This window comes from Erythrolamprus reginae, chromosome 3 (genome assembly GCF_031021105.1).
Source record: "Erythrolamprus reginae isolate rEryReg1 chromosome 3, rEryReg1.hap1, whole genome shotgun sequence".
Taxonomy (NCBI): Eukaryota; Metazoa; Chordata; class Lepidosauria; order Squamata; family Dipsadidae; genus Erythrolamprus; species Erythrolamprus reginae.
In genome coordinates this window covers 249972247-249992470 of record NC_091952.1, presented here as the reverse complement: position 1 = coordinate 249992470, position 20224 = coordinate 249972247, and positions in this window count along the sequence as shown.

Here is a 20224-nt window from a genome sequence, read left to right as displayed (position 1 = left end):
CCAGAAGCCTGCAGATATGTGAGAACTGTTTCCATATTTCTTATTCAATGACTACAAAATCTATAAATGTTTTAAGTGGATGTGGTTCCTGACAGATTGAGTGAATTAGAGAAAAATAAGGTGTGTGTGTGTGGGGGGGGGGGAATCAGAATTAATTTAAAATATTTGTTCCTGGGGCTGAAGGTTCATTCTTCAAGCTTGTGGGTTGGTTTCTGAACGCTTTGTTACCAGGTTAGGTAACATCTTCAGCAGAATTTAGGGCATAGGTGAAATTCAAAAAATTAAAACAAAAAACCTACAGGTTTTGTGGGCGTGGCTTTGTGGGCATAGCAAGGGAAGGATATTAGTGTTGTACCACATGATTCTTTGAACCTTTGAAAAGTGTTCGGAAACTTCAGATTGTGTAGAATGCAGCTGGGAGAGCAATCATGGGCTTCCCTAGCTATGCCCATGTTACACCAACACTCCGCAGTCTGCATTGGTTGCCGATCAGTTTCCGGTCACAATTCAAAGTGTTGGTTATGACCTATAAAGCCCTTCATGGCATCGGACCAGAATATCTCCAGGATCGCCTTATGCCGCATGAATCCCAGCGGCCGGTTAGGTCCCACAGAATTGGCCTTCTCCAGGTCCCATCGACTAAACAATGTCGTTTGACGGGACCCAGGGGAAGAGCCTTCTCTGTGGTGGCCCCGACCCTCTGGAACCAGCTCCCCCTGGAGATTAGAACTCCCCCCACCCTCCTTGCCTTTTGCAAACATCTTAAAACCCACCTCTGCCGTCAGGCATGGGGGAACTGAGACATCTCCCCCGGGCCTATACAGTTTATCCATGGTATGTTTGTGTGTATGTTTGCTTTTAACAATGGGGTTTTTAGTGTTTTTTAAATTATTAGATTTGTTTTTACATTGTCTTTATTATTGCTGTGAGCCGGCCCGAGTCTACAGAGAGGGGCGGCATACAAATCTAATAAATAAAATGAAATAAATTAAAAATTCTTGACAAATGTATCTTTTTCTTTTATGTATGCTGAGAGCATCTATACCAAAGACAAATTCCTTGTGTGTCCAATCACACTTGGCCAATAAAATTCTATTATATTCTATTACAAAATCTCCATTCCCACTCCACTCTGGGGTTAGCCAGAGGTGGTATTTGCCAGTTCTCCAAACTACTCAACATTTCCGCTACCAATCCTCCAGAACCTGTCAAAATCTGCTGGACTTCATTCTGGTTTAAGAGATATCAGTGTGTGTTCTTCTGTTTATAAGGACTTTGTGTGGTCCGTGGGTTTGTGGTGGGTCAAGTGTGGTTGTGTTAAGTGGGTGTGTCAAGTGTGTGCAGTAATGGGCAGCCAAAATTTATACTGCCACACTGTGGGTGTGGCTTATTTTGTGGGTGTGGCTTAATGGTCATGTGACTGGGTAGGAGTGGCTTGCTGGCCATGTGATCAGGTGGGAATGGTGCCGCTTCCACCGACACCTTCTGCTTGCACCTCAGGCGGGAAGTGGCCATGTGAGGCTGGAGGGGAGCCGGGCAGGAGAGAGGGAAACTTGTCCGAGGCCAGGAAGGAGGAAAGAGGAAAAAAGCAAGGAGCGCAGACGCAGCAGCAGCAGGGGGGAAAAAAGGAAAGCCAAGCCGAGACCAGTAATCCAGGAAGTGACAGTTGCCGATCAGCTGGAGCTGTGCATGCATCTTCATTTCCGCCGGTGGAATTGCGTTCCACCCCATTTTTGCCTGTTGTCAACCCCTGAGTGTGGGTCTTCTCATGGATACAAAGATATTGGACTTGAGTTCATGTCCTGCCCTCTATTTGCCTTCAGGGATTTAGGCTGAATATGCATCTAAGCCTACATGGACTATTGGTAAAGTAACCAGTTTATTATACAAGAATGTGCTTGGCGCCTTTGTTTGTTTGTTTGTTTGTTTGTTTGTTTGTTTGTTTGTTTAATTAATTAATTAATTAATTAATTAATTTCTATGCCGCCCTTCTCCTGGGACTCAGGGCGCCTCACAACATATAGCTGTAAATACATTTTGCAGAAGATTCTGCAAAAGATAGTAACAGGTCCTAACATAGCATACAAAACATTTGATCCTAACATATCCTCATGTAGCATACAAAACATTTGCCAGACCAATCCCTGAATACAGCTCACCCATCTGGACATAGTTCCCTCTAAGCTGAGCAGTGAGCAATCGCTCACTTAAAAATCATCATCAACTCAGAGTTTTCCAAACCTGCCCAGAAGCCGAGAGGGAAAGAGTGAGAGGGAAGGAGAGAGAGAGGAAGAGAGGAAGAGAGAGAAACAGATAGAAAAAAGAGAGGAAGGAAAAGAGAAAGAAAAAAAATGGGAGTAAGGAAGAGAGAAAGAAAATCAAAATGTAGTTTGAAACTAGCTCAACTATTTAAGTGGCATTTTGATATTGATAGAGTTGCCCTATTATGAGCTCACTGTTATAGACACACAGTACAGTACAGTATTTTATTTTGAAATTCTCTGAGGCAAAACAGGGTGGGTTTTTTATTTGTTTGTTTGTTTGTTTGTTTGTTTGTTTGTTTATTTATTTATTATTTCTGTGCCGCCCAGTCCCGAAGGGACTGCCGCTCAGACACTATACTTTTCCACCCACCACCCAAAAAATTAGAGGGAACACTGCATCTGGAACCTGCACTGCATATCGGTTCTTGTCTCCCCTTCCACCATTTGTATTATTATTATTATTATTATTATTATTATTATTATTATTATTATTATTATTATTATTATTTAGATTTGTATGCCGCCCCTCTCCGTAGACTCGGGCGGCTCACAACAATAACAAAGACAATGTAAGAACAAATCTAATAATTTAAAAAACCCTAAAAACACCATTGTTAAAAGCAAACATACACACAAACATACCATGTATAAACTGTATAGGCCCGGGGGAGATGTCTCAGTTCCCCCATCTCTGACGGCAGAGATGGGTCTTAAGAACTTTACGAAAGGCAAGGAGGGTGGGGGCAGTTCTGATCTCCAGGGGAAGCTGGTTCCAGAGGGTCGGGGCCGCCACAGAGAAGGCTTTTCCCCTGGGTCCCGCCAGACAACATTGTTTAGTCGACGGGACCTGGAGAAGGCCAACTCTGTGGGACCTAACAGGTCGCTGGGATTCGTGCGGCAGAAGGCAGTCCCGGAGATATTCTGGTCCGATGCCATGAAGGGCTTTATAGGTCATAACCAACACTTTGAATTGCGACTGGAAATTGATCGGCAATCAATGCAGACTGCGGAGTGTTTGTGTAACATGGGTATACCTTGGGAACCCCATGATTGCTCTCGCAGCTGCATTCTGCATGATCTGAAGTTTCCGAATACTTTTCAAAGGTAGCCCCATGTAGAGAGCATTACAGTATGTGGGCCTGGGAATGAGTCTTCTCATTCCCAGGCCCACATATTGCCACCCGAAATTCCTCCCCACCCCTCTTGCAATTTATGACAAGGTGCCAGCAAAGCCCAGAAGCTGGGGATGGCAGCTCTGATACTTAATTCGAACTGGAGACCAGCACAGAATTCCATTGAAACCGCCATTGATTAATTTCAGAACTAGAGGTGAAAGATCTACCTACCGTGTCTGGGGACACAATTCCACCATGGAGACCTATGCCAACTGCAATTTACATGAATATAGCAAACAGTTTGATTGGGTTATGGCTAATGTGTGTTAATGAGGTTAGGAGGGTGAGACCATGGCACAAATATAGTGCTTTTTATTGAGTTGAATAAAGGAGTTTAAGAATGGGTCTTGTAACTAAGTGCTACCCAATGTCCTTGCTTCTCTCCTCTCTGAAACATTCTTTGTGTCTAATGTTTTATGGCAGAGCTAAGAACTTATTTTTTTTCCCTTGGAAAAGTGCCTATAGAGAGAAGGGTGATTTACTTGCTTGTCCTAAAGTCATATTTTTCTCCTTCGGGGGTAGGTATTTAATAGCACACACGGGAGAAGTATCATTTGCAAAATTAGGGTTAAAAGGTCCACGTCAGAGAAATGCTGAGAACAAAGACCGAGACTGGGGAAATTTGAATTTTAAAAGGCTTCCTCAAAAATGCATTAAAATTAAAATTGAAAAGAGCCCATGTGGTACCAGCTCATTAGGTAATTTGGGGCCAGTTACCTCTCTTGCTGCCAACCTATTTCACAGATTTATTCCAGAGGGGAAATGGAGAAAGGAGCATTATGCATTGATCTTGGACTCCTGGAGGGAAGAATATATATGGGATATAACTATAACAAATAAACGAAGAATGGTTGATGGGATTGATGGGTATGTCTTCTTCAATGAAAAAAAGGACTAGGGGTGATATGATAGCAGGGAACCAATATCTAAGGGGCTGCTACCAAGAAGAGGGAGTCAAGCTATTCTCCAAAGCACCTCAGGGTGCTTTGAAGCAATGGAGTGGAAACTAACTAAGGAGATTACCTGTTGAATATGTATTAAGTTAATGTAAACCAGGGGTCCCCAAACCTTTTACACAGGGGGCCAGTTCACTGTCCCTCGGACTGTTGGAGGGCCGGACTATATAAAAAAACTATGAACAATGTCGCTTGGTGGGACCCAGGGGAAGAGCCTTCTCTGTGGCGGCCCCGGCCCTCTGGAACCAACTCCCCCCAGAGATTAGAATTGCCCCCACCCTCCTTGCCTTTCGTAAGCTACTTAAAACCCACCTCTGCCGCCAGGCATGGGGGAATTGAGATCCTCTTTCCCCCTAGGCCTTTACAATTCTTTGCATGGTATGTATGTATGTATGTTTGGTTTTTATATTAATGGGTTTTTAATCGTTTTTAGTATTGGATTACTATTGTACACTGTTTTATTGTTGCTGTTAGCCGCCCCGAGTCTCCGGAGAGGGGCAGCATACAAATCCAATAATAAATAAATAAATAAATAAATAGATAGATAGATAGATAGATAGATAAACAAACAAACAAACAAACAAACAAACAAACAAACAAACAAACAAACAAACAAACAAACAAGTAAGTAAGTAAACAAACAAACAAACAAACAAACAAACAAATAAATTCCTATGCACACTGCACATACCTTATTTCTTTGTCTCTCTCTCTCTCTTGCTCTCTCTTTCTCTTTCTCTCTTGCTTTCTCTCTGTCTCTTGCTCTCTCTGTCTCTTTCTCTCTCTCTCTCTTGCTATCTCTCTTCCTCCCTCCCTTTCTCTCTTCCTCTCTTTCTCCCCCTTCCTTCCTTCCCTCCCTCCCTTCCCTCCCTCCCTCCTTCCTCTCCACTTCTCTTTCCCTCGCTCTTTTTCCATTCTCTTTCCCTTTTCTTTCTTTCTCTCCACTTCTCTCTCTCTCTCTTTTCCCTCTTTCACCCTCCCTCTTCTCTCCCCGCGGAGGACTCATCCAACAAGCCTCCACCCTCCGACCCCAGTCTCCCATTCAATCCCCATTCAGAAAACGGGAGCTAGCAACTCAAAGAGGAGGAGGAGGCATGTGTGTGTTTGTGTGTGTGTGTGTGTGTGTGTTGTGCCCAGCTCGGCTTTCAGCAAGCCTGACTTTACCTCGGGTGAGATGAGATTGAGGGAGACGTTCTCACTGCTTTTCCAGTGCGGCCTTGGGAAAGACCCACGGGCCAGATAAATGACCTCAGTGGGCCGCATGTGGGCCGTAGTTTGGGGACCGCTGATGTAAATAGTTGGAATTTGAATTGTTGATTGGTTAATAATTTGACCAGGAATTTTAAGAAAGTGACAGTTGCATTTAAGCGGGAAAGTGAGAGTATAGAATAGAATAGAATAGAATAGAATTTTATTGGCCAAGTGTGATTGGACACACAAGGAATTTGTCTTGGTGCATATGGTCTCAGCGTACATAAAATAAAATATACATTTCTCAAGAATCATGGTGTACGACACTTAATGATTGTCAGAGGGGTCAAATAAGCAATGAAGAAGCAATATTAATAAAAATCTTAGGATATAAGCAACGTTACAGTCATACAGTCAACATGGGAGGAAATGGGTGATAGGAATGATGAGAAAAACTAGTAGAATAGAAGTGCAGATTTAGTAGAAAGTCTGACAGTCAGTCATTGCAAGAGCTGAAGTCACAAGTTCAATTGTATCTGTGCTGCCGAGAATAAAGCAACTTTAAAGAAGCTGACAGTCTCAGTATTCTTCATTGGCGACGAAGAAGGTCAAACCTACGCTCCTTCATAATGGACCGCCTGCCCGCCGGATGAGCTCCCGACCCCTTCGACCCAGAAAAGTCGACCTGGGACGACTACCTAGGGAAATTCGAAGTCTTCCTTGAAGCTGCAGGAATGAAAGACACTGACAGTGGCAGAAAAATAGAATAGAATTTTATTGGCCAAGTGTGATTGGACACACAAGGAATTTGTCTTGGTGCATATGCTCTCAGCGTACATAAAATAAAATATACATTTGTCAAGAATCATGTGGTACAACACTTAATGATTGTCACAGGGGTCAAATAAGCAATGAAGAAGCAATATTAATAAAAATCTTAGGATATAAGCAACAAGTTACAGTCATACAGTCAACATGGGAGGAAATGGGTGATAGGAATGATGAGAAAAACTAGTAGAATAACTGGAGAAGTGCAGATTTAGTAGAAAGTCTGACAGTGTTGAGGGAATTATTTGAGAGTGATGGCGTTCGGAAAAAACCCTGTTCTTGTGTCTAGTTGTCTTGGTGTGCAGTGCTCTGTAGCGACGTTTTGAGGGTAGGAGTTGAAACAATTTGTGTCCAGGATGTGAGGGGTCAGTAAATATTTTCCCCGCCCTCTTTTTGACTCGTGCAGTATACAGGTCCTCAATGGAAGGCAGGTTGGCAGCAATTGTTTTTTCTGCAGTTCTGATTATCCTCTGAAGTCTGTGTCGGTTATTTCCCTCAACTACTGTGGCTCCGAAATCTACAACTTGGCTCAGATTCTAACTGACCCACTGCCGGCAAACTCTGTTTCTCAGGACGGTTTGACTTCAAAACTAGCCTCTCATTTCAAGCCGACCAAACCGGCCATCGTATACCGACACCAATTCTCCCGCATGAGTCAGATCAGTACCAACCTAGAACTAAGGAGAAATGTCCTCATAGTTTGATCAATATATCAGTGTAACAACTTGCTTTCAGAAGTTGTGGGTGATCCAACCACTGGAAGTTTTTAAAGAAGAGATTTTTTATTATTATTTATTTATTTTGTCCAATACAAATTGAAAGTTAAGGAGCATAAAAACGTGTAGTAGTAAATATCAGGGAAAGGAAAGAAGAAGAGTTATGAGAATAGAATACATCAATGAAGAGTAGAGGAAGGATATATGGATGGGAGAAAAGATATATAAAATATAGGAGAGACAATTGGACAGGGGATGGAAGGCACACTAGTGCACTTATGCTCGCCCCTTACTGACCTCTAAGGAATCTGGAGAAGTCAACCGTGGAATGTCTAAGGGAAAAATGTTGGGGGTTGACACCACGGAGTCTGGTAATGAGTTCCATGCTTCAACAACTCGATTGCTAAAGTCATATTTTTTACAGTCAAGTTTGGAGCGGTTGATATTAAGTTTGAACCTGTCGCGTGCTCTTGTGTTATTGCGGTTGAAGCTGAAGTAGTTGTTGACAGGCAGGATATTGCAGCATATGATCTTGTGGGCAATATTAAGATCATGTTTAAGGCGTAGTAGTTCTAAGCTTTCTAGACCCAGGATTGTAAGTCTAGTTTCGTAGATTAGACAACCATTTGTCTGAAATAGTATAGAGTTCCTGATCTGCAAGAATTATAATAAATGGAGAAAAATAAAAAGCATTCCAACTGTGAAAGGAGTCCGACAAGGATGTCCCCTATCTCCTCCTATTTTTTATTGTTTCTCTAGAAAAAGTGCTACAACAAATACATAAAAATCAAGAAATCAAAGGGTTACAAATTAGGGAACAGGAATATAAGCGTCAAACAATTTGCTGATGATTTGGTCTTTAACATAGAAGAACCACTGGAGGTAGGATAAAGTTATTAAATGGGATAAATAGATTTGGAAAAGTAGTAGGGTTAAAAATCAATAAACAGAAAACCAAAATAATAGCTAAGAACATGACAAATATACAAAGCCAATTGGAGATTCAAATTGTAAAGAAACTGAAATATTTAGGAGAAATACTATCAGCGAAATGCACTACAATCAAAGAAGATAATTAGGTAGTATTACTTTAAAAATAGAAACACAATTAGAGAAATTGAACAAATTGCAAATATCATTAATTGGATGAATATCTACTATTAAAATGTCAGTACTACCAAAATTTTTATACTATTTTCAAACAATTCTGATTAAACTGGATAAAAGATATTTTGATCAGTACAAAAACCTTAAAATGTTACCATGCTCTTCAACAAATAATGCTGTCTATCATTTGTCCTTTTTGTGGCTCTTCAAATAATGTGACTTAATCATCTGAAAAAGAGTCCAAGCACCTATTTAAAAACTTATCTTGGTTGGTAAGCCACTCGCACCCAGTCACATGACCTTTAAGCCACACCCACAAAATAAGCCACACCCACAGTGTGGCAGTAAAAATTTGGTGGCCCATCACTGGATTGGCTCATAGTTATCCAGCCAGCTTTCATGCCTAAAATGGGACTAGAATTCACCATCTCTTGGTCATTGGTCAAAGTTACCCACCTGGCTTTCATGGACTTGAACTCATGATCTCCTAGTTTCTCGCCTGGTGCCTTCAATATTATACCAATAGACTGGCTCTATTCCATGAAATTGGTCCATAAATTTTCCTGAAAGCTAATTTAGCATAAACACTGACCTTCTTTTTTTTTCTGAGATTCTGCATTCTGCTATAGTTTTACTAATTGTACCTGTCATTAAGAATTCTATTCCTGCCAAATTTTGCTCAGTCCCCCGGTATTAATTGTGTGTGTGTGTTGCTTTCAAAACCTTGGTTGTGCTTTCTCTTAGAAGAAAGCACAACACACACCTACAGCTTTGTCCCAATGGCCACAACTTTGTTTCCTCTGTAATAATTACTTTCAAACATACTTGCCATTCCTGCTACAGGTCATTCATTCAAAGGACTCCATCGGTCCCCTTATTTGCGTTCTGCATTCTTCCTTGTTTTAGTAATGGGCTATAATTTGGCACCGCTAATTTGACCAATTATAATCACAGTATTTTCACATTCTCAGCCTTAACAAATCAGCACTGTTTTTCAAATACTTTCTTCCCTACTGATGTCTTTTAATTAAAAGAAAAAAAAACCCTGTAAAGAGTTGGTCTTCCACATTTCTTGTTAGCACGTGGCTTGGTTTTTGTTGATTTTATGTTGGCTGTTCTGGTCTCTGTCCAACATGAGCAATGAACTGAGCCGGTGTGGCACAGTGGTTAGAGTGCAGCACTGCAGGCTGCTTCAGCTAACTGCTAGGTGTAGTTCAGCAGTTCAAATCTCACCACCAGCTCAAGATTGACTCAGCTTTCTCTCCTTCTGTGGTGAATAAAATGAGGACCCAGATTGTTGGTGTTCTGGTTTCTGGTAGAAGTATAGTAATCACAAATAACTCACATTAAATGCATCATTTCATGAATAAAGCAACTCCATTTATTTCTATGCTCTCTTGTACTTCAACACATTCCAGGCATCAATCGGTCCGTTATTTCTCTTCTAGTCGCATTTCTCACATTCCTTTTCCTGCTTCACTAGACAAGATTTATTTCCTAACTACATAGCTTTAAAAAGGACAGCAGCACTGACTAAATAGAATGCAAAATACTTTGGCTTACTTTAGCGTGGTGAAAACACCTCCATATTTCCTTTCATCAATGTTGAAACTCCACCCTTCTTTTCCACCAGCCCCCTGACGTGCCAAATACCTCACTACAATATTTAACCCATTCCTCTCCTTAATATCTTCTTCCAGACCTTTGCTCTCTACGTTTCTGAATCCTTCTGAATTTAGGATTGAGCCAGCGAATGTCTGATTCTTCCTCGCTAGATTCTGGACTCATAGCCCCATCCTGTGGCTGGCCTCCCACCTGTTCCAGTACCTGTAACCCCGGGCCCCCCACTACTTCATAAACACTATCTGAATCCGAGTCCTCAATATCTTCATCATCCTCCAACTGATCAGGAGTATGTACAACAGTTGGGGGTGTTGGGGGAGAGTTTTGCACACACAGAAGATAACCCCACCAGCTAGCCACAGTTCACCACTATTCCTAATTGAAGTCTTCAATGAAAAGCAGGCTTTCTTGTAAAATATATATTTTACTTTTCTTCTTAGCAAAAGGCTGCTCTAGATAAAACATCACAATACTGTCATACACTATTATTACATCCACCACTGCAACCACCCACAAACCACTCTATTGCAAACCACTCTCTACTATAACATACCCACACCCATGCCAGGGTGTTACTCTTTATATAAGTTACAGCCAATCAGGTTGCAGCTTACAACGGCCTTTCCTATGGTTAGAAACCCTTTACTTGCATTGTAATATTACCTCCAGAAATACATTTATTTCTGACAGGGGGCAATATGCTAATTCTGTAAACTGCTTAGAGAGGGCTGTCAAAGCACTATTCTCTTCTCCTTCTCTCCTAAAGTATTTGCTAACACAGAATTGCCAATACAATACTCAGATTGAGGATTCCTTTTCCCCAAGTGCATTATTTTACATTTGGAAACATTAAACTGCAGTTTCCATTGCTTTGACCATTTATCTAGTAAGTATTTCAGACCAAGCTAAATTCCAAAAACAACAAAGATTTCCTGGAAACCTGACATTCTCACAAAGCAACAGCCCATAAGCGCATGGAGATAAACTACATCTACACACCATTTGAGAGAGACATTGGGGGGTGGGGATGGGAAGAAACAAGCAAAAAAAGACCAGAACACTCCCTACCAGCAATCAACACCCAGATAAGAGGTCTAGTATTAATAAAAAATAATACTAGACCAACAATGAAGCAGTAAATAATACCTTAATCAAGGAACTACCAGCTCAGACAAATAGATCCCAAAGGTATGTGTTTTTAAAAGGCAAGTGGACTTTCAATGCTTCTGATACCACTTCTGATACCATGACCTGGATGACAGAAAATCTTCACATTCAGAGACCACCAAGTTACCCAATTAATCTAGATAGCTTCCAGGTCAAAAAGTGGATTTGAACCCAAGTCTCTCTAAATATAGTCAAATATTTTAGAAACATAGAAACATAGAAGACTGACGGCAGAAAAAGACCTCATGGTCCATCTAGTCTGCCCTTATACTATTTCCTGCATTTTATCTTACAATGGATCTATGTTTATCCCAGGCATGTTTAAATTCAGTTCCTGTGGATTTACCAACCACGTCTGCTGGAAGTTTGTTCCAAGCATCTACTACTCTTTCAGTAAAATAATATTTTCTCACATTGCTTTTGATCTTTCCCCCAACTAACTTCAGATTGTGTCCCCTTGTTCTTGTGTTCATTTTATCCACTGTACCACACAGGCTTTCAAAGTAGGTCACCTCCTTTGATGAAAGTACTCTTATGGGTTGTTTTTGAGCTTTGTGTTGACTCCCTCACAATTATACATTTATTCGTAAAGAAAGCATGAGTAGGGTACCCTGTAGATTGTTCCATTCAATAAGAAAAAACTATTTTGTTCTATCAGCAGGAAAGAAATTCTGTTATTTTACATCAAATCCTTTTATAAGGCTAAAAAATAAAAGAATTGTACTAGTAACTTGTTCACAGTCAGGGAAGTATTAGAACCAAGACTTCCTATATTAGATATTAGAACCATAAAGGACCTCGGGATACTAATAACTAAAGATCTAAGTGCCAAAACCCACTGCAACAACATCGCTAAGAAGGGGAGGGAGATTTTGGGGGGGGAATATTTTTTTTGGATTTTTTAAAAATAATAAATACTAATTACACTACAAAAAATCCATTGAAACTCAATAGAAAGTGCAGAAGAGAGCAACCGGGATGATTAGGGGACTGGAGACTATAACATACAAACAGCAGTTGCAGTTTGGGCATGGCTACTGTAGTGAAGAGAAAGACCAGGGGAGAAATGATAGCAGTCTTCCAATACTTGAAGGGCTACCAGAGAGGAGGGGGTCAGGCTGTTTTCCAAAGCACCAGAAGGCCAGACAAGGAATAACAGATGGAAACTGACCAAGGAGGGATTCAACCTGGAAATAAGGAAGAACTTTCTGAATGTGAGAATGATCAACCAGTGGAACAGCTTTTCTGCGGAGGTTGTAAGAGCTTCAACACTTGAGATTTTCAAGAAGAGACTGGACGACCATTTGTCTGAAATGCTGTAGAGACTTCTGGTTGAACAGGGGTTGTACTAGATCAGTGTTTCCCAACCTTGGCAACTTGAAGATATTTGGACTTCAGTTCCCAGAATTCCCCAGTCAGCGAATGCATTATCTTTCAAAAATCCTTCAGGACCAGTATGCTCCCCAAGCTGTGGTCAAAAGCAATAGTCATCCCCATTTTCAAAAAAGGAGACCCTTCACTAGTGGACAAGTACAGACCAATATCTCTCTGTTGCGTCCCTTGTAAAATCATGGAATCAATTATAAATCGATCAATCACCCTTTACGTAGAATCTAATAACCTACTCTCAAACAAACAATTTGGATTTAGAAAGAAACTATCCTGCAACCTACAACTATTTCATTGCAAAAACATCTGGACTACCCACCTTGATCAAGGAAAATCCATTGATGCAATTTATATAGACTTTTGCAAAGCCTTCGACTCAGTGGTCCACGACAAACTACTCCTCAAACTCAAATCCTTTGGCATCTCAGGATTCCTCCACAACTGGATTACTGCATTCCTGTAAAATAGGCAACAAATTGTCAAAATTGGTAGCGCCATCTCCACCCCCACCCCTGTCATAAGCGGCGTTCCCCAGGGAAGTGTATTAGGTCCTACTCTTTTCATTCTCTACATCAATGATCTCTGTGACCATATAGAAAGCAACTGTGTTCTTTTTGCCGACGATGTGAAACTTTTCAACACCACTGATAACACATCTACCCTCCAAAAAGACCTGGACTTTGTCTCAAACTGGTCTAACACCTGGCAACTTCAAATATCAACCAACAAATGCTCTACCCTCCACATTGGCAAAAAGAATCCTAACCGCACATACGAACTGAATAAACAATCTCTCACTGCTAACCCGCATTCTGTAAAAGACCTTGGAATACTAATATCGAATGACCTAAGTTCTAAAGCCCACTGCAACAATATCGCCCAAAAAACCTCTAGAGTTGTTAACCTGATCCTATGCAGCTTCTGCTCAGGCAATCTCACTCTACTCACAAGAGCCTACAAAACTTTTGCCAGACCCATCCTTGACTACTGCTCATCTGTCTGGAACCCATATCACATCTCAGACATCAACACCCTTGAAAATGTCCAAAGATGTTTCACCAGAAGAGCCCTTCACTCCTCCACTCGAAACAGAATATCCTACGAAAATAGACTAACAATCCTGGGCCTAGAAAGCCTAGAACTACGACGCATAAAACACGATTTGAGTATTACCCACAAGATCATATGCTGCAACGTCCTACCGGTCAATGACTACTTCAGCTTCAACCGCAATAACACAAGAGCACGCAACAGATTCAAACTTAATACGAACCGCGCCAAACTTGACTGTTAAAAATATGATTTCAACAATTGAGTTATCGAAGCGTGGAACTCATTATCGGACTCAATTGTGTCAACCCCTAACCCCCAACATTTCTCCCTTAGACTCTCCACGATTGACCTCTCCAGGTTCCTAAGAGACCAGTAAGGGGCGTACATAAGTGCACTGGTGTACCTTTCGTCCCCTGTCCAATTATCTTTCCTTTCCTTCACCTATCTTATATATTCTCTTCCTTTCATATATCCTCTCCTCTAAGTTCACTTTCACCCTCTTTTATATTATCACATGTCTATTTTTCTTCCTATGTATTTGTATATTGGACAAATGAATAAATAAATAAAATAAAATAAATAAATCTTCAAGTTGCCAAGGTTGGGAAACACTGTACTAGATGACCTACAAGGTTCCTTCCAACTCTAGTAATCTAATCTTTGGATTTATTTTGGAAACAAACACTAAATAGGATTTAAGCCTATCTGCACCCGAGTTTGGAGCTGATCAGCCAACATAAGTACAGTTAACTAGGTTGGAAAGTTGAAACAACATCTTGACAGACGGGGGGAAAAATCATTTCTAAGCCACTGTTCAGAAAGCTTCCTTAATAAGCAGTTGTCAAGTTTGACTCAAGGACATCTTTATCTTTTCATCCTCTCCAAAAATACAGAACTAACCAACTTCTTTCTCATATGCTACTTTGAGAAAGTTAGAGCCAAGAAAAAGCAGCCCATAATAATCATTTTGCTTTCCTCTGACCTGTACGAGTAACTCTGAAGGAAACAAACAGGCATCGTGGTTGCAAACGCGGAAAGGTGGCGCAGTTTGTCAATGTTGATGCCACATAATGTTTGATGCAATTGCTTTTATTGTCTGCCTATTCTTCCTTTTAGTCCTTGAAATGTAAAGGGAAGTGTGACCATGTTTGAGGCAGCAGTTTAAATCGGAGAGACTTTCTTTGTGTACTCAAAGCAAAAGAGCAATTCATGTACTCAGCTAAAGACTTACCACTGCTAGAATTCATTACCCAGAATCAAGGCTCCAGAAAGTTAAATATGCAATATCTCCATCGGCATAAAATCTCTACTTTGTAGTTGTGCATCACTTCTTCTCCTTAACCTGTGGAAGGGACCACAGGTAAAGACAAGCATTGGAGGATAACAATCCTGGAATCTTAGCAAATCCAAAGTATTTCATCAAGACAAAAAAAAGGGGGGGAGAGTTTAAAAAGAGAGAAAAAATAGCATTGAAAAACCCAGATGCCCCAGCAATGCTCTTGTATGATCAAGGACTGCAAAGTGAAATAATGCAGCATCCATTGGCACAAGAAATAAGGAATGATTAAAGCAAGTAATGCTAGAGGCGTCTGTAATATGGTAAATGATTTAGCTTTACTAGATAAATGCTCAAAGCAATGGAAAGTGCAGTTTAATGTTTCCAAATGTAAAATAATGCACTTGGGGAAAAGGAATCCTCAATCTGAGTATTGTATTGGCAGTTCTGTGTTAGCAAAAACTTCAGAAGAGAAGGATTTAGGGGTAGTGATTTCTGACAGTCTCAAAATGGGTGAACAGTGCAGTTAGGCGGTAGGGAAAGCAAGTAGGATGCTTGGCTGCATAGCTAGAGGTATAACAAGCAGGAAGAGGGAGATTGTGATCCCCTTATATAGAGTGCTGGTGAGACCACATTTGGAATACTGTGTTCAGTTCTGGAGACCTCACCTACAAAAAGATGTTGACAAAATTGAACGGGTCCAAAGATGGGCTACAAGAATGGTGGAAGGTCTTAAGCATAAAACATATCAGGAAAGAGTTAATGAACTCAATCTCTATAGTCTGGAGGACAGAAGGAAAAGGGGGGGCATGATTGAAACATTTAAATATGTTAAAGGGTTAAATAAGGTCCAGGAGAGAAGTGTTTTTAATAGGAAAGTGAACACAAGAACAAGGGGACACAATCTGAAGTTAGTTGGGGAAAAGATCAAAAGCAAGATGAGAAAATATTATTTTACTGAAAGAGTAGTAGATCCTTGGAACAAACTTCCAGCAGACGTGGTTGATAAATCCACAGTAACTGAATTTAAACATGCCTGGGATAAACATATATCCATCCTAAGATAAAATACAGGAAATAGTATAAGGGCAGACTAGACGGATCATGAGGTCTTTTTCTGCCTTCAGTCTTCTATGTTTCTATGTTTCTAAAAGGGGGTGGAGTTTAAAAAGAGAGAAAAAATAGCATTGAAAAACCCAGATGCCCCAGCAATGCTCTTGTATGATCAAGGACTGCAAAGTGAAATAATGCAGCATCCATTGGCACAAGAAATAAGGAATAATTAAAGCAAGTAATGTTAGATAATAAAACTAAAATGTGAGTTAAATCTAGTAAAGGAGAGGAACGGCTGGGTTCAATCATTTATTTCTCGTGTTTTTATTGCTTGGAGCAATGGGCATTTCACTACCTTTAGTTTGGTCTTAGAAAGGTCATCTCATGAAGTTCTCCATTAAAGAAGTCTTTGAAGCTCTTTCATCTGTGGCCCCCATGTGCTGATAGACCAAAGGGACATTTAGTTCAAACTAGGAACTGTTTGTGAGATTGCATTAAGTCAAGGGTAGGTAAAGTTGGCTCTCCTATGACATATGGACTTCAACTTCCAGAATTCCTGAGCTAACATGATTGGCTCAGGAATTCTGGGAGTTGAAGTCCACAAGTCCTAGAAGAGCCAGCTAACAAGAAATCCATTTGTATGTCTATAGAGATTCTTGATCATATTTGTCCTCAAAGTACTTTTTCAGAAGGCAACTGGAATTTCTTTGTTTTTCCTTGAAGATGTTTCACTTCTAACTTAAGAAGCTTCTTCAATTCTGCCTGGATAGTGGGAAATGGAAGCATAAACCTCAAAATAGCTTCAACAACTCTCTAAAAGGGTGTAAATGACCAGCTGTCTTCAAGGAGTATCAGTCCTTTCATTCCCCTTTGGGACAATCCACCTGGTAATTAAACCATCTGTTCCCCATTGTTCCATTTTAGTCAGAAGAAGGCAATGACCAGCTTATCAAATCTGATCATATTTACCATATCTATTCCTTAAATCTGCTACATTCAGTGTATTTCCTTTCTCTACTAACGTAGTCATTTTTTCATACAAAAATTGGTAATCATCTTAATGGTATCATATAGGATTAAAAGTTCACCTGGAGGTCATTTTAAATTCTAGTAATACGAGGGGGAAATGTCTAAGTCTGAAAGAAAACAGGACATTCAAGTATCTCCAGAAATCAGTAAATAATCAGATTTACCTATTTAAGGACAAAAAACTTTGGACAATTAATGGTAAGTAAGGTTGTAAGTAAGGCCCTGGTTACTTTATCATTCTTTTTTAATGAAGACACATGATCAACCAAACTCAGAAAAGTGTACTATGTCAAAACTTTGGAGAACAGGAAGAGGGCACTCATTTAAGTAAATAATACCCTCATTGATTTTAATTGAGTCCTACTGATTTATACCAAGCCTAATTATTTTGAATTGGCTTCTATTGATTTCTGCCTAATTAGATTCAAGTAAAAGCTCCACGATTTGCATGGAGCAGATTAAATTGAGCTGGCTAATTGCATTGTAGTAAAACTCACCAACATGAGAAGTGCTCAACGAATGAGTAAAAACAAAAGATGAGTATGTGGAAGGAGAAAAGAAAGAAAAAAGGCTTTGCAATTTATTTATTTTTTACTCCTATAACACCCAGGGCTTTCAAGAGAAATATCTCATACAGATGAGTAGTAATTGGATATGATATGATAATTGGAACATATTATCATAAAAGGAGGAATGGTTACATTTTGAATAGGTATGGCAAAAGCAATAGCACTTAGACTTATATACAGCTTCAGAGTGCTCTACAGCCCCCTCTAAGCAGTTTATAGAGTCAGTATATTTCTCCCTCTTAAAGATTCAGATCCAGGTTCAAATCCCAGTAAAGGTGGGCTACCTGATGAAGGCAAATAAGCCTAAAATAGATTTATAGTAGTCTCCCTTCCTTTTCATTATCAGCAAAAATATGTTACATATATACATACATCTACATCTACATCTACACACATACACACATACACATATAGTGATACCTTGTCTTACAAACTTAATTGGTTCTGGGACGAGGTTCTTAAGGTGAAAAGTTTGTAAGACGAAACAATATTTCCCATAGGAATCAATGGAAAAGCAATTAATGCGTGCAAGCCCAAAATTCACCCCTTTTGCCAGCCGAAGCACCTGTTTTTACACTGCTGGGATTTCCCTGAGGCTCCCCTCCATGAGAAACCCCACCTCTGGACTTCTGTGTTTTTGCGATGCTGCAATTTCACTGAGGCTCCCCTCACTGGGAAACCCCACCTCCGGACTTCTGTTGCCAGCGAAGCGCCTGTTTTTGTGCTGCTGGTATTCCCCTGCTGGTATTCCCCTGCAACATCACAAAAACAGAGAAGTCCAGAGGTGGTGTTTCCCATGGAGCTCAGGGGAATCCCAGCAGCGCAAAAATGGGTGCTTTGCTGGCAATGGAAGTCCGGAGGCGGTGCATCACAGTGGTGGCAGTGGATTTGTAAGGTGAAAATAGTTTGTAAGAAGAGGCAAAAAAATCTTAAACCCCAGGTTTGTATCTCAAAAAGTTTGAATGACGAGGCATTTGTAAGACGAGGTATCACTGTATATATACTGCTACTGCCAGAACTGGACACCTTCATTGGGACAGCAAACCAATTGGCAAAGCCAGGTTTTCCTGGCTCTTTTCAGAAACAGGCAAAGATTTTGCCTTTTTTTTCCTCCCCCAAGTTTGCCAGGGCAAAGTGATAGTTTATATATGGGCTTGTGGCATCTCTTTAATCTACAAGATCTTCTCTGCAATCCAAACTAGATTCCTGTTTCGTGACTCTCGTCCCATCTAAAAAAAAAAAAAAGATTGTTTTTTCAAATTGTGACTTTTGAATATTCCAATACCTGGATTGCTTCTTCCTTTGTGGGTGATGGTTGATGCTAAAATGTATACTGTTCAAAATAAATAAATAAATAAATAAAGGGAACACTCAAAGAAAAAAAAAGAAAAAAGAAAAGGGGAGAGGTCAACTGTAGATAATTTAAGGTTGATTATTTTGGGGTTAGGTAGAAGAAACAACAGAGTCAGGTAGTGAATCCCAGGCATTGACCACTCTATTACTGAAGTCATATTTTCTGCAGTCTACTTTGGAACAATTTACATTTAGTTTGTATCTATTACGTGCTCTTGTGTTGTTGTTGTTGTTGACGGTGAAATAGTCACTAACAGGAAAGACATTATGGTGTATGATTTTATGAACAACAGTTAAATCAGTTCGGAGGTAATGTAGTTGTAAATTGTCTAATCGTAGTATTTGAAGTCTGGAGGAGTAAGGTAATTTGTAAGGTTGGTAAAATGATGACCCAGATTGTTGGGGGCAAAATGTTTACTCTCTGTAAACTGCTTAGAGAGAGATCTAAAGCACTGTGAAGCAGTATATAAATCTAAATGCTATTGCTCATGCTATTGCTACTAGAACACTGCTATAATTCTGTTCTGTCGGGCTCTCTGGTAGAATCCTCCCAAAAATTCACAGGTACAAATTTCAGACACACACACGTTTGAAAATTCAAAACAATGTTCTTTATAATGAAAATTCACATAAACTAAGCCCTCTTTTGGTATAGCAAAGAGCACTCGTCTCCAAAAAAACTGGTAATTTGTACAAGTCCCTTATCAGTTCTGTGATTCGTAGCTTGCAGCTGTGAGGCAATTCACAGTCCTTCTTCTTTCACAAAGTGAAACACACTTTGCTCTGGTTTAGTTTCAAAGCGGGGGAAAATCAGCACACAAAAAGTCAAAGTCAGTAAAGCAATCACGAAACACAACAATCAGATAATCCTCCACAATGGCCAAACCCACAGGCTGCTATTTATAGCAGCCTCACTAATGACCACAGCCCCACCCAACCACAGGTGGCCTCATTTTCTTTGATAATAATCTCTCAGTTGTTGCTGCTATGCATCGCTCTCCGCATGCGTGGCTGTATCATTAACTCTTGTTCTGAATCCAAGGAGGATTCAGGAGATAATTGATCTCCTTCTGAGCTGTCCGCCCCACTCTCCTCCTCCTCATTAACTCTTGTTCTGAATCCAAGGAGGATTCAGGAGATAATTGATCTCCTTCTGAGCTGTCCGCCCCACTCTCCTCCTCCCTGTCACTCATGTCTTCTTGGTCAGAGGAGCCTTCATCAGCAGATTCCACCCGGGGCAAAACAGGCCTACAGCATTTGGATGTCTCTCCCACATCCACAGTCCTTGGGGCAGGAGCTGGGGCAGGGCTAACCACAACAAATTCTTACCCCCAGCCCTTCTTTTCTCTAGACTGACCCTATGTAATTCCTGAAACCCTTCTTCATATATTTTAGTCTTCATGCCTTTAGTTGCTCCTCTCTGCATTTTTTCCAAAGTCTTGACATATTTCTTTTTGTAATGTGGCAACCAGATA